The sequence below is a fragment of the Anolis carolinensis genome, chromosome 2 (assembly GCF_035594765.1).
Source record: "Anolis carolinensis isolate JA03-04 chromosome 2, rAnoCar3.1.pri, whole genome shotgun sequence".
Taxonomy (NCBI): domain Eukaryota; kingdom Metazoa; phylum Chordata; class Lepidosauria; order Squamata; family Dactyloidae; genus Anolis; species Anolis carolinensis.
The window spans coordinates 162,704,100-162,726,640 of record NC_085842.1 but is presented as its reverse complement, the minus strand read 5'-3'; the positions used below and the strand labels follow the sequence as shown (position 1 = coordinate 162,726,640).

The window sequence follows — 22,541 nt, the reverse complement described above, 5'->3', positions numbered from 1 at the left end:
AAACCTTTTCCTTGAGCAATGTGCCAGGACTCCCTCGTGTCAATTTGCAAGCTCAAAGCACATGGAATGACCCAGATGGTGGCAATTCAGAACACTTCAGGGAAATTTTAATTTTGCAGCTATAGCTTAAGGCTCTCTCTACCTGTCCTTTGTGTGCTGCTTTTGTTGAGAAAATGTGGAAACAAGTTGCTTCTGCCTGATGTAAATGGAGACTTGGGATGCTCACCATTTATGGAGGTTGTGTGGCTCATGGGGTGACTCTATGCGGCAGGGAGATTTTGGTGGTGGCACTCCAGCTGTAGAATTCCTTTCTGATAGGAATACAGTTGTGGGTCAGTTAAAAACATACTTATCTGAATAAGCAAGAGTTTTCTCTGGATATTTTGATTTGCCTATTCATTGGCATTATTGCTTTTGTTGCATTTTATCAGATATTTATAATTAGTGTACTTTGACATCTGAAGTTTGTAATTTTGGACATTTGGAATATAAGACCTTTTTTGAGTTGTATGTTTTACGGGCTGTATGGCCATGTTCTAGAAGTATTTGCTCCTGACGTTTCTCCCACATCTATGGCAGGCATCCTCAGAGGTTGTTTTGAAATTGGTTGTCAGTCACCTTGGTCTCCTCTGAGGATGTGTAGAGTATCAGTCAACCAAGTAGCCAGTTTGTGCTCAGAAGCAGAAAATCAGAAGAAAGATGAGGGATCTTCAGGTTACTCATGGAGGGGAGTGGGGCTTCTCTGGGTGAGATACAGTTTACCAGTCCTTGCTGGATTATAGGAGGAGAGTCTCTCTGCTATGATATTGTTCAGTGCACTATTGCTAGAGAGATGTCAAAACACCTTAGTAGTTATTGCAATATAGATAAAAACCACATACAACAGGATCTACTGTTAAACCTGCCATCCAGCAAAAGAAGGATGGAGTTTTTTGTGCTTGCTTCTGAACCTTCAAAGAGACAGCCAGTCCTGCTTCAAAACCTATTTTGTCATGTCATATATTCCCCAGATAGCTCATTACCAATTCTTTGAGAAAATGTTGATGGTGGACAGCCTGTTCAAAACTAGTTCTTGTTCCTACAGAGAATAGCTGTTGAGGGAAACAACTGATTATTTGTATGTGACAACCTTTTGGGGGAAAATGAGGATGCTGCTGATTTTTTTCAGGTCTCCTTTCCTTAGAACATGTTATATAAAATATCAGATGCCAGTCAAAGCAACATTTATGTCTTCAGTGACAAATAAATAAATGAGATTAAGGTGAGGACCTGGCAGGATCCTAGTAAATTGATTGAGAGTGTTTTTGTGAAATAGAACCAAAACTTTGCAAGGTATTTCAATACCATCGACCATGGTGTCCTTCTGGGGTGGCTTTTGGGAATGGGTCTTGGGGGCATTGATTTGTAGTGGCTCCACACCATCCAGTTGGTGAAGCTGGGGGATACCTACTTGGACCCCTGGCCATTGACCTGTGGCGTCCCACAAGGTTCCATTCTAAACCTCATGCTTTTTAATATCTACATGAAACTGCTGGGTGAGGTCATCGGAGTTTTGGAGTTCGGTGCCATCTCTACGCAGATGACACTCAACTCTACTACTCTTTTCCACCGAAATCCAAGGAAGCCCCTCGGATACTGGACCAGTGCTTGACCACTGTGATGGGCTGGATGAGGGTGAATAAGCTGAGGCTTAATCTCGACAAGACAGAGGTCCTCCAGGTCAGTCGTGGGGCTGATTGGGGTATTGGGTGGCAACCTGTGCTCAACGGGACTGCACTCCTCTTGAGGGCACAGGTCCGCAGCTTGGGCATCCTCCTGGATTCAGTGCTGATGCTTGTTGCTTAGGTGTCGGTGGTGGCTGGGAGGGCCTTCACACAGTTAAAACTTGTGCACCAGCTGTGACCATACCTCGAGAAGTCAGACATGGCCATGGAGGTCCACGTCTCGGTTACATCTAGATTGGATTATTGCAATGCTCTCTACATGGGGCTGCCCTTGAAGATGGCCCAGAAACTTCAGCTGGTTCAAAGGTCGGCAGCTAGGCTTCTAACTGGAGCTAACTATAGAGAGTATACAACACCCCTATTAAAGCAACTCCACTGGCTACCAATAAGCTGCCGGTCCAAATTCAGGGTGCAGGTGACGACCTATAAAGACCTATACAATTCAGGCCCTGCCTATTTTCGTGACTGCATCTTCTCTTACGAACCGGCATGGGATCTAAGATCTGCTGGGGGGCCCTCCTCTTGCTTCTGCCATCATAACAAGCACTGTTGGTGGGGACGAGGGAGAAGGCCTTCTCCTTGGTGCCCCCCCAACCTCTCCAGAGAGATCAGGCAAGCCCCTACACTATCCACCTTCCCGAGGGACCTGAAAATCTGGTGGTTCCTACAGGTTTTCAAACATGATTAGTCCCTAGGTGCCCCCCCCCCCCCCCAATGTTGTCAGCTAGGACCCTCCTCTGCACTTTATCCACTTCCCCAGTCCTATGACCTTTGCATAGCCCTTCTTAGATGCCCATGTCTATTCTGAAACTCTGGCAATTGGTATTCTAAACCCATCTGATGGAGCAGACTGAAACTGGATTTTAATTTTTGTGGTTGTTTTTAGATGGATTGCATGTTTCTTATTACATGATGTTTGACTTTGTTGTATGGTTTCTGTTTAGCAATTGAATGTTTTGCCTTGTTGGAAACCACCCTGAGTCCTCTAGGGAAGATGGAGCGGTAGATAAATAAAATTTTATTATTTATTATATTTCACAGCTGGTTCCAGTGTGGTCTATTTGTGATGTTTCATAACAGTTTACAAAACAAAAGGCCAGCTTTCTATGTCTTGTAATGCACCGGAGAGCAAACTGTAAGAATCAGAAAGGGAAGTGAGGAAAAAAGCTCAAAGGTCAAGGAGGAAATTGCACTGTTGGAAATCTTGGTTGCATTTTTCCAATGATAAACTGAACATTCCTAGACAATTTTCTGAGCAGAGGACTGATGCTGAGCTGAAATCATTCATTGTTTCTTATGAGCATTGCAAACAGAAATGTTTTCCTCTTCTTTTTGCCACTTTTTGTGAAAAATGTTCATTGCCATCACTTGTTCCATCTGTTCGTTGCAGGTACATGCTCAGTTACATGATTCCATAAATGAATTTGTTCTTGCTGTGATTTATTTTGATCATATATATTGTTTAGCCAGATGTTGTGCTAAGGCCTCCTCACTCATTATGTGATCCCTGGGTATTATTATTCATCTGATTGGTGCAGGAAGGAGAAGAAGGAACAATTTTGGCAAATACCCCAATATATGCATATGTAAGTTGCAGTATACATGTAGGGTGAAGTATTTGGTATAATCTTTCTTTTTCATGTCAGGAGCAACTTGAGAAACTGCAAGTTGCTTCTGGTGTGAGAGAATTGGCCGTCTATAAGGACGTTGCCCAGGGGACACCCAGATGTTTTCGATGTTTTTACCATCCTTGTGGGAAGCTTCTCTCATGTCCCCGCATGGAGCTGGAGCTGATAGAGGGAGCTCATTCTCCTTCTCCCCAGGTTGGATTTGAACACCAACCTTCAGGTCAGCAACCCAACCTTCAAATCATCAGTCCTGCTGGCACAAGGGCTTAACCCACTGCACCACCGAGGGCTCCATTTGCAATAATGCAATGGATAGATTCATCTGACAGTAGCATATACATTGGTGTTGCATCATGTGAATGTTCAACAGCAGCTAGTGATTTGACACATATTACTCAATGTTGCTATTCTGCATGAAAATTGTGTAGTGTTTGAGTAACATATTGCATGTGGGTATTTACACAATGCTGAGTGGACGTTAGATCAAGACAATTGCGTGTCTATCATGCTGAATAGTACATTTGTTAGTAATAAAAACAACAAGGGTGGTGATTAATATTATTGTTTTCATAATCATGAACTGATTTTGACCAGAAGTTGGCAAACTTGTACATCAGGGCTTCTTCCCCCCTCCCTCAGCCCAATGCCCATTGAAAATCTGGTGAGGAATCACCGCTCTTCCAACCATCCTGGTTTCTCAAATGGAAGCAATTCTATTACTGGGACTACTTCATTAAACTTCTCCCAATAATTTTATTAGTTTTGTTTTCAGTCCGTAAGGTCTTGAAACTATATTCTGGGATAATTCTCAGCTGGGGGTGTGGAATCATCTCTTTAGCACAACCATCAATCTCAACAAGCAAGTAAAAAACAGTGAAGATTTTTATTGGCTCATTCATATGTATGATTGCTTCAGTATTCAGGTGTTGTTCAGTTTCTCCTGGATCATTTATGTGCAGCAATAAACATTGTGGAAGTATATGGACAGAACGAATCTTGAGGCAAGACATGGGTAATGTCTGAACTGTATCAGCTTGTTGATGTAGTAATTTCTTTCTCAAGAGGTGATGGCAGTATTCTGTTTCCAATAAGACAGGAGGGGGAGTATGTAGAACTCTTAAATTGTGATTTTTTTTCAGCTTTGTTTGTTCTGTGTGTTCACTTCGACCTGTAACAATACAATAGAAGTATTTCAGCCCAGTTTATAGACATTTTGCATAACTGAGCCAATGTCACATTAGTCTAGGCAGCCTTGGGTAGGCAAATTATGTGTGTTGGGTGTTCCCAGAAGACAAATTGAAATTTTGCTAAAAATCATTGTGACAGTAAACTAGTGCTAGACAGATTTCAAGGTATAGAACTAATCAGCTGGATACAATAAGCTCATATTGACAATGAAAACATAGGTGAGCCTAATCTATTCACTGTCTGGATATTAAAGTTGTTCATAGTCCTTCCATACAAATACCACTTCTGGTTACTATCCCCTCCCCCCAAGTTTTTTTCTTTGCATCCCTAGAGTTTAAATGGTAGATGTAATGACCAGAGTTTGCTATCACCAAATAATTGAGTGGCATAAATCCTTGAGGCCCATCACGATTGTTTAGAAATGTACTTTTTCCATTCTTGCATCAAATAATTTTGTACTAATTAGGCAATATGGGCTTTATGTAAGTGCATACGTCTTATTAGTACAATTGTGTATAGTGATTTTGAAATCTTTTGATAAAGGCACAATATCAAGACCCATTTTGAACAATATATTGTGATGGCCCAGTGTCCTTGCCATAAGATATTTTAACTTAGAATGTTGCATATTGAGTGCATGCAGACATTGACTCTGGAGTGGGGAGATGAACAACTCAATTCCCTTAAGGATCAGACAAATTGGGATCACTGAGTTCTCCATGTAGTTGAGCCCACTCAGTCATTATCAATGTAAAATATCCAGAATTACATAATTTTACTCAGTAGTCATGAGAAAAAATATCAGCATCCTCATTAATCGTAATAAAATCGTTAATCGAAATACAATTGAACAGGGTTCCGAGGTGGTTTGGCCCTTCGGAATTAGCCTTCCAATATAAGCATTGAGCCCATCTTCAGAATACCTTTTGGAATACCTTCGGATATATGAGAAAGTGTTTTCAACCAATCTCCTGCATCGGGCTTAAGAGCCCCATAGAAAGCAAGCCTGGAGCGTTTTCACTGCTGGAGGAGAAGGAAGGAAAGAAGGCAAAAAGGGTGAAGGGAAGCAGGGAAAACTGTTCATAGAAGAGAAGGGGCACATTTTGCAACTAACAACAACCTTAACCCTAACCCTAACCCCAACAACAAACCTGACCCTGACCCTAACCCCATAGTTTCGGGACTCCTGGTCTAAAGTTTAGGACAGGGGCCAGGTAAATGGCATTGGAGGCCTGCATCAGGCCCATGGGCCAGACCGTAGTTTGGGGACTTCCGGTCTAAAGTTTAGGACAGGGGCCAGGTAAATAGCATTGGAGGCCCGCATCAGGCCCATGGGCCAGGCCGTAGTTTGGGGACTTCCGGTCTAAAGTTTAGGACAGGGGCCAGGTAAATGGCATTGGAGGGCCACATCTGCCCCACGGGCCTTAGTTTGTGGACTCCTGGTCTAAAGTTTAGGACAGAGGCCAGGTAGATGGCATTGGAGGGCCGCATCTGGCCAACGGGCCTTAGTTTGGGGACTCCTAGTGTAGTAGTTTGAGAGTTGTCCTACGATTGTGGCTTCATTCCCCACTCAGCCATGGAAACCCACTGGGAGATCTTGGGCAAGTAGCACACTCTCAGCCCCAGAAAACCCAAACACTTTCAAACTAGGAACAGATTTCCTTATTCAGAGGCTGATGGCCATCTGTCAGGAGTGATTTAATGGTGTGCTATGATTTCTGTTCCTGGTTGATAAATGTCATTTCCTAATTGGTTTTGTCATAAAAACAGCAAGGGACATCATCCTATAAAAAATAGAACATTATGGTTTGTTGAGTCTCTCTCCACCAATTTAACAAAGTTTCAGCCACAAAAACAAAGTTTCTGAAGTAGAACAATGACTTTCAAAGTAAAGACAACCCAATGAAACAGGAAATAAGACTTTCAAACCAGGAACAAATTTCTACAATTATTAAAAAATAGTTTATTATAAAAGCTATGAAAATTTGCCAAAAATCAGAGGATAAGGAAATGTTCTGAAATTTGGTGAGCTAACAGTGGTAAATGTGTTCTAATACTGTAGCAAATTTCATTAGGATAGCTCAAAAAATGAGGGAGAGAGAAGCCGCTCAGTTTCCCCAATTGATGATAATGTTTTCCTTTATGCACATCTGCACCCGCCATTAACGAAATGCATTCGAAGTTTTGAATTTTTTTGCTTCAAAATTCTGAAATGCCTTTAGAAATGAAGCACCAGAGCCCCCTACTTTTGAAGCAAGTATTGAACCATTTTTTTCACGGATCGCACATGCCTAGTATTTGGCACAGAGAGCATAGAGGGGAGGCAGAATGGGGAAGGACAACATTAGTATGTGTATTTCAGTTTGTGCCTCACTTTTGAAATGAGTTCAGAACTCCAGGTTGCATTGAGTACAGCTTCTCCCAAATACCCCCTCTAAAAGTTTTTGCAAACCCAACCAATAATAAAAGATTCTTTTAATCAATTGTAAACCAAATGATAATACAAATGTCCTTACCACATAGGCAACAGATCATAACTGGAAATAAGATACTTCTCTCCTCCCCAGCCCCATTTTATCTATTTTATTTTTCTACAAATGAATTGGCCATATATATTTTATTCGCTTTGATTAGAGCATTCCTAAAACATGGAGGAAATGTCCTAAGTGTGTTATTAAAAAAAAGAAGGTATTGAATAACAGGTTAAAATGGCATATAAAGCCTGTAGATAGAACAGTAAAGATCATAAAGATGTTGTAGCTATGTAAAGAGGCCAACAAAACTGGTTTTATAGTCATTAGGGAAATGATAATATAAGAACTCTCCCCTACTCAACTGACTTAGTTAATATAGAATGTAGTTTCACGTGCTGGAATAAAGCCATAAAATTATCTATGTGTCTGTTGTTCAAAATGAAGCTATTTCACTGCTCTAACAAGAACATTTAGACAGGCTGCACCTCTTATAAAAGCTGGAAAATAATAAGACTGTAGATTTTTAACTTTCCAGACCAACAATATATGTATTAAGCTTCAATCCTGTGCTTTCTTGCCTGTGAACAAAGTTATATTGAACTCAAAGGGAATTAACACAATTGCATAGAAAATTGTTCTGTTATGTGCATGCTACACTCAGAGGACTTTATCACATGAACCCGCCATTCCACACAAATTGTGTTATCACTGATAGCAGATACACACCAAGTTGAATACTTTTGACATCAAACTTGTCTTCAGTTGTGCAAATTGCACCAGTTTGATGCTTGGTGGTCTCTCAATTCTCCTGCTGCATACACGAATCCCTGCTCCAGCCTATTATATAATGTTCCAGATCTGCTTATAGCTAATTCATAACAGCATTGAGGAAGTGGAGTAATTTTTATATAGGAATTGCATTGATTTTCTGTCAAACAGTTAGTTGAGTGTTTTCTGACTTTACTGAAAAATGTTAACATGACAACCCCCATCATTCTCTGTAAATTCCACGACCTGCTTCAACATTAACAGTTTAGTCAATAACTTCATTAGTTATAACTCACTCTCAGATGTTTTCAGTCAGTAGTGCTTATGGCAGTGAGTTACTTCTAATATTTAGCATCACCAAATTAATTTTCAAATCTAATATTCCAAGCAATTATTTCTCCCTGAAATTTAAGCAGGGCTAGACAACTGTGGAAGTTGTAAAGGGCATTTACTCATCGCCACTGGTGGGCAACCCCCAAATCTACTGAAAATCAGCTGACATTACCTCTCTTTAGTATTTTTTTAATGGTGTAAAAAACCTTGCTGGGTGAGACATACTGCCACTGAAGGAGTTCTGTATTCCAAGTAATGAGAACCATTATGATGTAGTGTTTTGAATGCCAAACTGGGACACTGGGAGACCAGGGTCTGAATCCCTGCTTGGGCAAGGTAAGCCACTGGGTAATGCTGGGCAAGTGACACCCCCTAAGGCTTAGAGATAGGCAATGGCAAACTTTCTCTGAATAAATCTGGCAGAGGACAGGTGATAGGACTATGATAGGACTGCTGAAAATTGGAATCAACTTGAAGGTTCATAGCAACAAGCTCACCATAGGTCCCCAATCTAATAATCATAACAATGCATCAGATTGCTCACTAATGTCTTTATCTGTGTTGTTACTTTTCCCTCAGAGCTTTGCTGTTGAGACTGAGGATCTCATCACATGAAGGTCCTTGATTCAAGGAATCCATAGGGCAGCGGGGCAAATTGTGGGGCAGTGGGGCAAATCCAGTGCCCCACATCACTCACATCACCTGCTTGCCCATAATACACTGGAAAGCGTACCTTTCTGTATTGCTCCCGCACTGTCTCCAGTGTTTTTAATCTGAAGTTGGATACTTTCCCCTGTTCAGATTTTCACTTTGTTGGCGCAGCCAGCATGGAACTCTGCGAGAAGTAGCTGTGCATCATGAGATGGGATCCGGTGGGCCCCATGCTGGCTGTGCCAGCAAAGTGTTCTATGGCAGGGCAATTTGGCAATGTGATGAGGTGTTAAAAACTTGCGTAAAAGATTTAGACTCCTCCAACATTGCTAGTTATGCAGAATTACCATTTTACAAGTAAAGCTGAGGAAACAAAAGTTAATTATTTATGCAGAGAACAATCCTGTGTTGACATAACAAATAAGGCCTTCATTTGATAACAGGGATATTTGACAGACTCGCCAATCCCAAACTTTTGACATTCTTTACCCCTGTCCTTCTCCAAATTCCTCATTTGTTGTTCATGAGTAGCCTCAGGGTAGATCCTAAGATGTTACTCTGGTCAACTTTTATTTGACAGCACCTCTGTATTTTGCAAGCTTTATCTTCTGCATTTAACTTTTCAACATAAACTGCAGTTGCCCAACAGGATGGACCACTGTGGAACGAGGCCCCCAGTATTTTCTAAAGAACTTCACTAGCTCTGATCACAATTTTCTTCTCACATAATTTCATCAATGTTTCATTCAAGCAAGAACATGAACCTTCACCTCAAAAGTTCGTTTATAGCAAGATTCAACTGCAAATCTGTTTGAAAATGCTTGGACTATTGCTATTCCCTTGTTAGTGCCAGAAACAGTGACCTGGAATGAGTTGAGTGGCTTTGGTTGCATGCTGTATTTCCAAAACCCTGTCCACATAACAAATCATGCAGTTATAACATACCATCTTTATATGGGCCACAACAAAATATTACCTGTTATCTGAAACTCATTTGATTTCAACAAACTGCCTTTTCTTAACAGCTTTTATGCTGAAATGACTGTGAAATCTTCTTTATAAAGCTGAACGAATATACTTTTAACCATCAGCTATTTTCCAGCACTGCGAGCAAACGGTGTTATCCCTTTCTCTCTGTGCGTATGTGATTGTCACTGCTTTGAAAATGTCAGCTTATTCATTTCCTTTGCTTCCACTCTCAGCGGGCATCAATGGTACTGCCATGATATAAAATCTGATTGGCTACCAAATGTTATGAATTTATCTTGATCAAAGCAGCAAAGCCTGATTGGTTGGGATTGTACATGTAACTCATCCAGGAAATAAAAAGAAGCAGATCAAGGGAAATAGTGGTGATTAACCAATGGATTTTTAAAGGCTAAATATCTTTACAGTTTGTTTTGGAGAGAGATTTAAACAGACCAATCTACCAGTCAGCCAGGGCATAATATTCCAGCCTTATATGGCCTGGGCAGGTGGTTTATATCTTCCCTTTTATTCATTAATCTATCAAGTAGTTTCCCTTATACATTTTTGACTTTGACATTTTTTGCATTTAATAAAAAATTAATAGCATTGTAAAATAATAAAAATTTGCTGTTAGTGTTGATGGTGTCAGTGATGCTTTTTCATATATATTTCACTTCCTCACCCAAAACTGACATTCAAGCTGGTGCTTAATAAATTATATATATATAAAAATAAAAAACAAATACAGATGAAAACACACAACAAAGCAAAACAACAGCATACTTTTTTTGGTTAAAATGCAATTAAAGTATTTAAAATTCATTTCAAACAAATCCATTATAAAGACCAAAGATAAATCTAGTGGAACTATTTGAAAGCACATGTAGTCCATTCTGAAACACTTCTTTGAAAAGTTTTTACTTGTAGGCAATTCCAAAGATGGAAAGGTCCTTGTTGATGTACCCCACTCGCAACTTGGATCAATTCCTTGAACTGGCAAATGCTGTATCTTACAGTGTGGCTTCTTCTTGTTAAAAACTATCAGGTGAATGCCAGTATTTATACAGTAGGATCTCTACTTTCACAGGGGTTAGTGACACAGAACCACTACAAAAGAAGAAAAATGATTTTTTTAACCTGAGGGAACACCTCCTTAGGAAGCTCCAGGTCCTCCAACACAACTCTTTGGAAGTTGACCACATAATTGTACTGAAGGACTTAGAGACAGAGAGAGGGATGTTCTCTCTAGGAATAACTAGATCCTCCAGGATGATGTCTGAAGTTGAAAGTGACCATAGAGTCACCTGGTAGGACTTAATTACATTCAGTTACATTCACTAAAGTTAAATCTGCAAATGTAGAGAGTGAATTGTATCAAGAAAAAAACACCAGAATGTCTAATGCAACCTGTTATATGCACCAGGCCACACATCTGCTTGCCTGCCATTTCCATTTTAACTATAAGAATATGCTGTCCAGAAAGCTCAGAATTCAAAGTTGAAGCTACTCAAGACAGCTATCTCGACATGGTTCCCAGAACACTATATGTCAGCTTTGTACAGTTTTCTAAGTTCTTGCTATGCAATATGTCATGACTCTTAGCATGATTAATCCTTTTGTAGGACTTCACAATGTGTTTAGGGGAAGTTTTATAGAGCTCAAGCCTTGTGTTCAGCAAATATTGTCAACTCCATAAAAACTGAAAGAAAATAACATTTTTCCTCTGTCAATGCTTATTTTCAGAATGAATTCCTTTTTTGCTCCCTGTCTAGAAAGGGCAACAGGGATGATATATCTGGAACCTGAGAATCCAAAGCAACCTGTAAAGAAATGGACTTTTAGATGAACAAAACAAATCATTTCTAGCAAGATAGTAAAGCAACAGTTTGTGTGCCAAATTTTGTTGTAGCAGAACAAGGATCATTAATCAGGGTACAAACATATGACATAAAGAAAACCTTGAAGAATCTTGCGACACCTTTAAACCAACAGATTTATAGAAGTGTTGCCTTTCATAGACTGGAGACCAGATGCCACACAAACTACAGTCTACAAAAGCTAAGCCACAATCAATGTGTTAGTCTTTAACAAGTCCAAATCCCTTTAGTATTTTTCAACAACAATGCAATATAGTTGCCCCCTCTCTTATTTTTTTTAAAAAAACCACACCACATTTTATCTCCTTCAAATTTTATTTCTCCACAAAGCTCAGACTAAGAAAATTAAAAGGAAGGTTTGCATTAGGCGTGTGTGCTCAATGAAAAAAGGATTTCAGTACTAAATTGGTGTGTGTGTGTGTGTGTGTGTGTGTGATCAGTTCTAAAGTGTTTGTAAAATATCGTAAAGGGACCATATCGTAACTATAATGATACAACAAAAATTTCATTACTTCATTACTTTTTCATTACGTAATTGTGTAAGGGGGGAGCTTCAAGGGCTCCTTTCTCCCTCATTTTGAGAGCTATCGGGATGAAACTTGCTACAATGGCAGAACACATTTACAACAACAACAACAACAACAAAGAAATAAAACATATATAAGTAGATAAAAGGTGTGAAGTAGAGATATATGTAATATAAGTTGTAATGGACAGTTAAAAACTGATAAGAAATATGCTTAAAGATGTGTTTGATTTTTTTTCTTTTACTGTTGGATTGTACACAATATGGCATACTAAGTTTAAAATAATAATAATAATAATAATAATAATAATAATAATAATAATGTTCTGGAACACAACACACCAGACATCACAGTTGTGGAAAAGAAAAAGGTTTGGATCATTGATGTTGCCATCCCAGGTGACAGTCGCATTGACGAAAAACAACAGGAAAAACTCAGCCGCTATCAGGACCTCAAGATTGAACTTCAAAGACTCTGGCAGAAACCAGAGTAGGTGGTCCCGGTGGTGATCGGCACACTGGGTGCCGTGCCAAAAGATCTCAGCCGGCATTTGGAAACAATAGACATTGACAAAATTACGATCTGTCAACTGTAAAAAGCCACTCTACTGGGATCTGCACGCATCATCCGAAAATACATCACACAGTCCTAGATACTTGAGAAGTGTTCAACTTGTGATTTTGTGATACGAAATCCAGCATATCTATCTTGTTTGCTGTGTCATACAATAAAATAATAATAATAATAATAATAATAATAATAATAATAATAATAATAATACTGTAACCCCCACACAAGTTTCAGAACATTTCACATATCCACAGATTTTTGTAAGTTTTTATAAACAACATTTAAAAAAATCTACAAGAGCTATCTCCTTGAATTTCTGTTTTCAATGATACAACATAACCAGGGCATCATTCCCCCCAAGTTTCAGAAAGATTCACATATCCACCAATTTTTAGGGAATTTTAACCAACATAAACTGAACAGTACTATTTCACTGGAAGACCATAGGGACCATCCAGTACAAATCCCTTCTGTCAGGCAGGAAAAGCACAGTCAAAGCGCTTCCAACAGATGCCCATCCAGCCTTTGAAATATTAATAATATTAACAGGAAACCTACTAGGCAAAGTTTGGAGTTACTGCCTCTCAACTTTAGACTATTTTAAAGGGTTGATTCAACTCCCAACAATCCCCCTTTATCTCAGAATCCCTTTAGAGAATGAACATGGGTTTTCCCCCAGCAAAATTTTCAGAGAGGAGTAGGAGGGGGAGAAGATGACACAAGGTAGTAAGCAGAATTCTGGGAAATTTACTTTGGGAAGGCAAGGACCCCTGTGACAGAAAATTCAAAAGGTGTTGCCTTAAACTACATTTCCCAAAATTCTGTTCATTTCTCACATTAAAGCCTCAATGTGAGTGTGTCCTCTGCCTGTCTGTCTCTGGGCTGGCCATGTGCCAGATGGGCTCCTTCCTGGTCCTGTCATCCAGCCAGGTATCCCTCCTGCCCTCACCCCCTTGCTGGCTCCTTTGGGGAAAGAGTGGGACTTCTCTCTCCACTCCGGCCTTACCATCCTCCTCGGGACCCTTTGGGAGAACCAAACCCAGCTCTTTTGGAGGAGAAACGGCACCCACATTGGAGAACTGGAGTCTTTTATGAGGCTTACATAACTCTTCCGAAAGTCATAAGTCAGTGTTTTTAATCTTATGTTTTTGCGTGGGTGTCCTTCACATTTCTCAATATCGTATTGTATGTAAGAATCTTATGAAGTAGATACGAGACACAAAAGAAATTTTGCACAGCCCTTGTTTGGATAAAATAAATGTGGGACTAGCAAGAGTTAAATTCTCAAATGCAAAGATTTTTCTGTGAATAGATCAGTCAGATGGAGGGAGGAGAAAAGCTTATTGCCTTTGGCTCTGAGATGTTCTCCCAGTGATCTATCCCCCCTACATTAAGTAAAATATATTACAGTCTCCTGTGTTCAGTCACTGTTCAAGTTATCTGCTTAAAAGAGTATTGACTGATAAGGGAAGCAAAATTGTAGATCTGAGATAAAGATATTGCTTCAATGAAGCTCAGAGTCAGCATAGTATTTAATGTTAAGCATTGTTCCTTTTAGCATTTCATTGACCCAGACAAATTCTGAGTCTAGTTGCATCGCATCCATTGAATCCAGTCAAGAATTCATCGTACAATTTCTCTACTATTGTTAACTACTATCAACTTTGCTAATGGTGGCTCCATGAATGAGAGACCTTTAAGTTATTCAATCGTCAACTGTATCTTAGATCTAGCAGACACGGGACTGTGGTTCCCTTGAATTAGTCTATCCATCTGAAATACAGTTTTCCTCTTTTGCTACTGCCTTCTATCATACCAAGCATTATTGCCTTTTCAAGTAAGTAATCACTTATCATGATATAGCCAAACTACAACATTCTTAGTTTAGTCACTTGGTCTTCTAGGGAGAGTTCAGGTTTGTTTTGTTCTAGAAATTATTTATTTGGTATCAACAAAACACTTCTTCACCACATTTTTTTCTATCAGTTTTCTGCATTGTCCAGCTTTCACAATTATGCATAGAAATTAGAAATAGAACATCATGGACCACCCAAACTTTAGTATTCAATGATATATCTTGACATTTCAGGATCTTGTACAGTTTCTTCATAACAATCCTTTAAGGTTCTCATCTTCTGATTTCTTGATTACAGTCTCCATCCTGATTAATGACTGAAATGAGGTATGGAATAAACTTTAATTATTTAAATGTCTTCTCTGCCTGCTTTAAAGTTATGTAAATCATCTGTGGACATTATTTTGTCTGAAATGTAAACCAACCTTGGCATTTTCTTCAGTAACAGTTATAAGTTTTTGCTTTTTTCAGCAATTAGAATGATGTCATCTGGATATCTTAAACTGTTGATATCCCTTAGTCCAAATTTCACACCTCCTTCCTTTGAATCTAATCCTGTTTTACGTATGATACATAAAGTGTACAAGGTAAAATAAATTGGGTGATAAAATGAAGGCCAATAAACTGAGGTAAATCCCAATCAGATGGAGCCTCTTGTGAATTGCTTGACCCCCCCCCCCCCCCTTGGCAATAGGAAACCATTTCATTTGTTTGTATTCTGTCCTGATGGTGGCATCTTGTCTTGGATATATCAGGACAATCAAATACAGTCACATATCAATTCATAGTTTTTCTTGATCAAAGCAATCCAGTGCTTTGCTATAATCTGTAATTCACAGGCAGAGGCGGTCCAACCATAAGGCGAAATAGGCATTTGCCTGTGGCGCCATCGTCCCGGGGGCACCATCGTCCTGGGAGGAGGGCACCACTCTCCACCTCCTTCTCTTTCGGGCCTTCCAGCGGCTGCGCTGGGCCTTCCGGCCAGCGCAGACCCACCTTCGCACCACGCAAGCCCACCTTTGGGGCCTTCACAGATTGTGAGGTCTGTAGGAACTTGGAAGCTAGGTATGTGGGGTTTATATATCTGTAGAAGGTCCAGGGTGGGAGAAAGAACTTTTCTTTGAAGCAGGTGTGAATGTTGTAATTAATCACCTTGATTAGCATTTAATGGCCCTGTGGCTTCAAGGCCTGGCTTCTTCTTGCCTGGGAGAATCTTTTTTTGGGAGGAGTTAGCTGTCCCTGATTGTTTACTGTCTGGATTTCTTCTGTTTTCAGAGTGTTGTTCTTTATTTATTGTCCTGATTTTAGAGGGTTTTTTTAATACTGAGGGCTATTTGGGTTATCTAAGTCCACACTGCCCTATATCCCTGTTCAATGTTTAGTGCTAAATTTGCAAATATAGTAATTCCTACATAACATTACCATGTATTGAACTGCTTTTTCTATTGATTTGTTGTAAAACATGATGTTTTGGTGCTTAATTTTTAAAATCATAATGTAATTTGATGTTTTATAGGCTTTTCCTTTATACTTCCTTATTATCCAACATTTTCGCTTATCCAACGCTTTTATTTTTCAGTGATTGGTTTGGGGGGGGCGCCAAAATTCTGTTCGCCTACACTTGAAAAATACCTAGGGCCAGCTCTGTTCACAGGTTGTTTTTCTTCTGAAATTCTTCAGTGTGCTCTCTATAAATTAATGCAGCTCTATGGTGGCTTATTTCTCTCAAGTGCTCTGAGTGTAGCTTTTACTTCGTTTTCAAAAACTAGTGGTTTACCTTCAAATAGGCTTTCCTTGAATAAATCTGTCATCTTTTTATCTCTCTTATGTAGTTCTTCCGTGTATTGTTTCCATCATCTTTTTATTTCTACTTAGTAATATGTTTCCCTGTTGGCCATGGAGCATCCCCACTGTGGATTTACATTTCGCTTTGATTTTTCAGATATTGTGGAAGTGATCTTTTGTTCTTACTTTTTCAATTGTCATCTTCTCTTCCTCTGCACTGATAATTGCTGGAGACAAAATTGTGTTGAGAATATGTTGACAATGGCAACCCTGACAGCTTTGAACATCACTAATTCATAGCTCAAGAGCAGACTTTACTTTCCCAGAACTGACTTTTGGAGCCCATGGTCTCCTGGGCTAGAGGCTTGCCTGCAAGACAGCTGTGAAGCTAATCTGCTGCTTAACTACTGTTAAGATCATCTTCCTTCTGTTATTGTGTAAGGAGCTATGGAGGTTGAGCCATAACTGAGAGGCCATAAGCCATCAATGGTCATTGCCTTCATGGAATGTGTTTATTTAATTATTTATTCTATTATATATCCTACCAGGTAGAAAAAAGATCTCTAAGTGCTTTAAACACTAGCTTTAATAATTTGAGACCATGAACAGTTTAACATGATAAAAATAATTCAAATTTACAAAAAACGTATTAAATAATTTAGCAGTTTTGAAAAGTGAAAGTGAATGAAAATGAATACAGCTTTGGATGAAATAACTGGGCCTTAAAGATTTTGATTTAAAAAGCCATCGGCCTTTGAAGGGAGAGTGTTCCACCATTAGCGACCCTCACACAATATGTTGCTCCTGCTTGTGGGACACAGAGGTTGGGATGAATACAGTAGAGTCTCACTTATCCAACACTCGCTTATCCAATGTTCTGGATTATCCAACACATTTTTGTAGTCAATGTTTTCAATACATCATGATATTTTGGTGCAAAATTCGTAAATACAGTAATTACTACATAGCATTACTGTGTATTGAACTACTTTTTCTGTCAAATTTGTTGTATAACATGATGTTTTGGTGCTTAATTTGTAAAATCATAACCTAATTTAATGTTTCATAGGCTTTTCCTTAATCTCTTCTTATTATCCAACATATTCGCTTAGCCAACGTTCTGCCGGCCCGTTTACATTGGATAAGTGAGACTCTACTGTATTACTAAACATTTCATTGAATAATTATGGGAGAAAATGAATATCTGTTCGCAATATTTCTCTGTATTCAAAAGTGTTGCAGAGAAATTATTCTGCAGAGAAAATTGTGTGTGAGCACTAAGCTTTCTGCACTGAATAGTAAGTTTTCTGTTGTTGAAAACCACACATTTGTCTCCATAGAATAATTTCAGCATTAATAACAGGTTGTAGAAAACCAGGAGAAAATAAACACAAATACTGTTGGTTCATTCTTAATTTCCCAATAGGGGTTCTGGACGGCACTATGCTACTTTTTGATCAGGGAATGAATAATTAGTGATATCCTTATCTTTCAAAAAGCAAAACTCCTTTGGTAGAAGGTATGTAGAGTAGTTGCAATGTTTTACAGTAGCTGAAGCTTCCTCATGGGCACCACCACAGTGTACACTGCAGCAGATGAATATGGAAGCCACCAGTGCTTAGGCCAGTGGTTCTCAACCTAGGATCCCCAGATGTTTTTGGCCTTCAACTCCCAGAAATCCTAACAGCTGGTAAACTGGCTGGGATTTCTGGGAGTTGTAGGCCAAAAACATCTGGGGATCCCAGGTTGAGAACCATTGACTAAGGCAAATGTGGTCATTGTTTCTCTGCCCATGAAAGGTCACAGTTAGTGGATGAGCTGGCCTAGGCACTGAAAGGCACCAAGTCCACTTGGATTTCCAGTGATAGAGACTGTTTCTTCAGCCATAGGGCAACCTCACCCAGAAAAAGTTACTTACTAATTCCTAGATCCCAGAACCATCACTGTACAGAGCCTCCATATGACTGGGATTCACCTCAGTTTCTTGGTCCTCATCCAGTCCTTTACAGCATCTAGGCATGGCTCCAACAGTTGCATCTGCTTGTATCATTGCAGTAAGACCTCACCAGAAGAACTAAAATCAATTTCCCCTCCCCCTCCCTTCTTCCACCCTTCTTTCTGCATATACAAATAACATCTCAGAGGAGCAATATATAAATCTGCACTTGAACCGAGAGTATGCATCAATAAAATGGTGCAAATTCTGATGCATCTTTTCCCATCCCGTATTATTCCCACTAACAGATGCCTTGTATTCCAAAACATACTTGGGCTGGCAAATCTTTGCAGTCTGCAAATTTAATTACAGCATCAAATGCAATAATGGAGCAACCTTCCCAAGCTGTAATTGGATCTCCATTTGGCACAGGTATCTTTGCTTACTGTGCCATATGGGGAACTGCTGAGCAAGGTGTGGTGTATGTTCTTGTTCAATTATATAGGGTCAGACCAGGGTCGAATAAAAAAATAAATTCATATCCTGTTTAGAGAGAAAGAGAGGGGGGAGCAGAGTCTATGTAAAATTAAATTGCAGAACTATTTCTCAGCAGCTGGTAGACCCTTCCAATCCCCAGTCACGCTCTGTTTAAGATCTGAATTGAACATTTAAAATGTTGTTTTAATTAGGGAATGAGAACTCCCAGTATATATGAAGAAACAAAAAGTTCTAGGCAAGACATCAGGAGAGGCACTTCCAAAGCCCCATTTGTCCTACTGGGTGACAGCTGAGTCCATGGAGAAAATGGCTAGTAGGGCAGTGGAAGGGGATGTAATGGACATTTATAATTTATATCCAGCACAGCTTTCACAGTCAGCAGATCCTCCCTTCATTCAGGTGCTAACATTCAATTATGGTGGCAGAGCTTTTCAAAAGGATAAATGAGGCTTTTATAAGCTTTTGTTGTGTTGCTGCTGTTATTACAATTATATATATATATATATATATATGTGTGTGTGTGTGTGTGTGTGTGTGTGTGTGTGTGTTAAATACATGATTTTGTTAAAATGAATAAAAGCCAAAATGTATCATTGAGAAAATATGCCAACTCCAGGTTGCTCAAATAGCTTCAGAGAAATGGTAGATACTTAAAAATATATCCTTTTGCCCCAGATATTTGTTTTAGGGTCAAGGCATACCTCAGATGGTGTATAGGCCTACTCTAACCCAGGTCATGTTTTTGACCTCTTCTTACAAACCTCTGCAGACATGTTGGTTCCCTCTCTTCCATTGCAACAAACTGCCCTTGTTTCTTTTCAGCAAGATGATACATCTTTCCTAATTATGTATGTGCTTCACTCATTATGTAGCATCTGGTTGCTTAAATCCATGAGATGACACATTTCATTGCATAGAAAGGTCTTAAAACCTTATGGAGGTCATAATGTGTAAATCTGCAGTTTCTTAGCCCAACTTTTATGGAGCATTGTGGTTAGAACCACTACTAGAGTGTAGACTCAGTCTAGAATATTCAGTAACCCCAGGTATGTGTAGTTTGGGGTATGTTACAGAAGGAGGTATGATGTACTCTCTTGCACAACCTTTGTCATGATGATATGTGACAGCAGTGGGGAAGGTAAAAAAAAAGAATTGGCTTCTGATGGACTGCTAGGGTGCACCTAGATGCTTTATAGTTGCTGTCTTGAACCCAGGGAGGGTAGTTGGACAAGAGAAATGTCTTCACCAATAACATCCTGTCTCCATCAACACAGTGCAGTCTCTTTCCTCTTTTCCCATTCTGTTGGGCTGCAGATTTGTAGCTATGGCACTCTGTAGCCATTCAGTTTTATAACTTCATCACACACCACTTTTTCCTCGCCCTAGGATGCTGCTGAGACACAGCCAGGATGGAGCCTACCAGAGCCCATCACACAATGCAGGGCAACTTCTGGCGTGGGTCCCATGTTCTCATTCAGTAAGTTGGAGACAGCATGGCAGGAAGCAGGGGACAGCAAGAAAATGTGTGTGATGGGAAGGAGACAAAGCCATGTGTTGCCCCATGGATTCTCCCACTGTCCCCTGGTTTATAGTCCTCTGTCTGATGTTGTTCTTTGTCCCATGTGATGGAGAATCAGATCCAGGCTTGGAAAAATAGGGAAATAAATAACACCCAACTGTTGCAGGTCTATCAAAAAATTTGAATGTTCTCGGTATTACTCAGAGGCGTCCACAGGTATTTTGTCTTAGTAGGCAAAATATTTTTGGCACCCGCCCCCTGCGCTGCGGGAGGCGTGGCTGCGTGACAGGGGAGGCGTGGCTGCGCAACGCAAAGCCAGACCTGGTCCTGCCTCCCGTGTCGTGCACCCTGGCCCTGCCTCCTGCATCGCACGGCCAAGCCTCCCACGTCGCGAGGCAACGCCTCCTGGTGGGGCAAGGGTGCATGGGCCGCGGTGGGAAGGTACAGCCAGCCTGGCTGGGCATTCTTGCTGCGACCTGGATGGACCTTCCCGCAGCGGCCTGGCTGAGCCAGCCCATAGCAGGGAGACCCATCCAGGCTGGCTGGGACAGGCTGTGCCGCACGTCCTGGCCCTGCCTCCCACGCCGTGCGCCCTGGCCCCGCCTCTTGTGCCGTGTGCCCTGGCCTCGCCTCCCGCGCTGCATGGGAGGCAGGGCCAGGGCACGTGGGCCATGGTTGGGAGGCCCAGCCAACTTGCATGGGCCTTCTCCTTCGGGCCTGGATGGGCCTTCCTGCCGCGGTGGGAAGGCCAAGGCCCGAAGGAGAAGGAGGCGGGGGGTGGCGCCATCTTTCTGGGGACTCGCCAGCGCCCCTGGGACCATGGCGCCACAGGCAAATGCCTCCCTCCCCGGGCGGTTGGACCACCTCTGGTATTACTTTTGGGTTAATTGCTCAGTTTCTATGACACTACTCTCAAAATAGGGCACACATGCAGAAAGGAATCTCAATTTCAGGAAGTGACATAGCGATCCAAATGCTTTGATTTGGCCTTGATATTATACTAAGTTAATTAACCAAAAAGAATGAATAGATGGATAGGAGCAACCAAGTGTCTCATCAACAGTCAACAGACACCTTTGCTCTATCACTTTTGTGTAGCAAATTTATCTCTTCATGGCAAGCAAGGTCAGGTAATGATGCTGAAAGCTTAATTTGAACTGAGGGCTTTCATTTTCTTCACTTTTCCATGGAAAGCCATAAAGGAAAACTAATGTCTGAGATTTCAAAATACTGGTTTATGTGAAAATAACTAGGGGAAGAGACATTTTTCTTAATAGCAGAAAGCATTTTCCAGTTGGTTTTTAAAAAAGTTTCTGGAGGAAAATACTGAAGGAAATGAATAAATTTATAAATAAATAAATTTCAAACAAGCAGGACATGCATACATTTTCTTTATTTTTAACAAGAAAGAGCGTATCAGTATATTTTGACACATCACATTATGGCATGATTATTTTTTTTTACACTTCTAGGCTTTGTTGAAAAAATATTATCACAAAAATCTGATTTGCCAAAATATGTTTTAGATAAAAATGTACAAAAATGTGAAATTCCCAACAGCATTTGTGGTAATAAATTTTTATAGAAAAAAATCACTGTCCAAAAAAAAATCATTGAAAAGTCTCTTAAAATTCTCATGTTCACATATGGTGTGAAAAAAATGTATTAGGTATGTTTTACTTATGTGTTAGAATGAGATAATATAGAATGCTACAATATATGATAACTGCTGCAAGAATAATCTATTCCAGAGATGGAAGGAACCAATGCAAGAAAAATCGCTAATGAGGATTTGTGAACTAGCTGAAATGGATGAATTGGTTATGCTGATTACGGAGAAATCTTTGACCAACTTTAAGAAAGACTGGTATGTATCACTTTTTCACAACAGCAATGTATGACCACATTATCATTTAAAAACAGTAGACTAAAAAGGTATAACAGCCATTAGATACAGAGTGGAAAGTTTGTATTTTTTATAAAAAAAAATAGTCGTTACTAGTTGTTTAATTTGAGTGGATAGTATAGTTTTGGCAATTTTATACATCTAAAATCATTGTGTGTTTTATCGTGTCTATTTTTTAAAATTAAAAATGTATTTCTTTGATGCTATCAGTTGTAAGGCACATGCTAATTTCAGTGCTATCGACAGGAAAAGGGCTTATTAAAAGTGCCTGCAATTCTAAGACGCAGCTCATTTTTAGAGATGTTAATATGAAAAAGTTCATCTTGGAATCGA

At 39.9% G+C, this 22,541-nt stretch overlaps 1 long non-coding RNA gene across 1 annotated transcript in view; it reads right to left on the bottom strand.

Annotated features, from left to right (window-relative positions):
* Nucleotides 1-4,216: 4,216 nt before the first annotated feature.
* The window catches only part of LOC134296329 (uncharacterized), a 29,731-nt gene continuing 11,406 nt past the window's right edge, over nucleotides 4,217-22,541 (bottom strand). The window contains exon 3 of the long non-coding RNA XR_010003033.1: nucleotides 4,217-4,520. This is a non-coding gene — a long non-coding RNA (uncharacterized LOC134296329). The remainder of the gene's footprint in view (nucleotides 4,521-22,541) is intronic.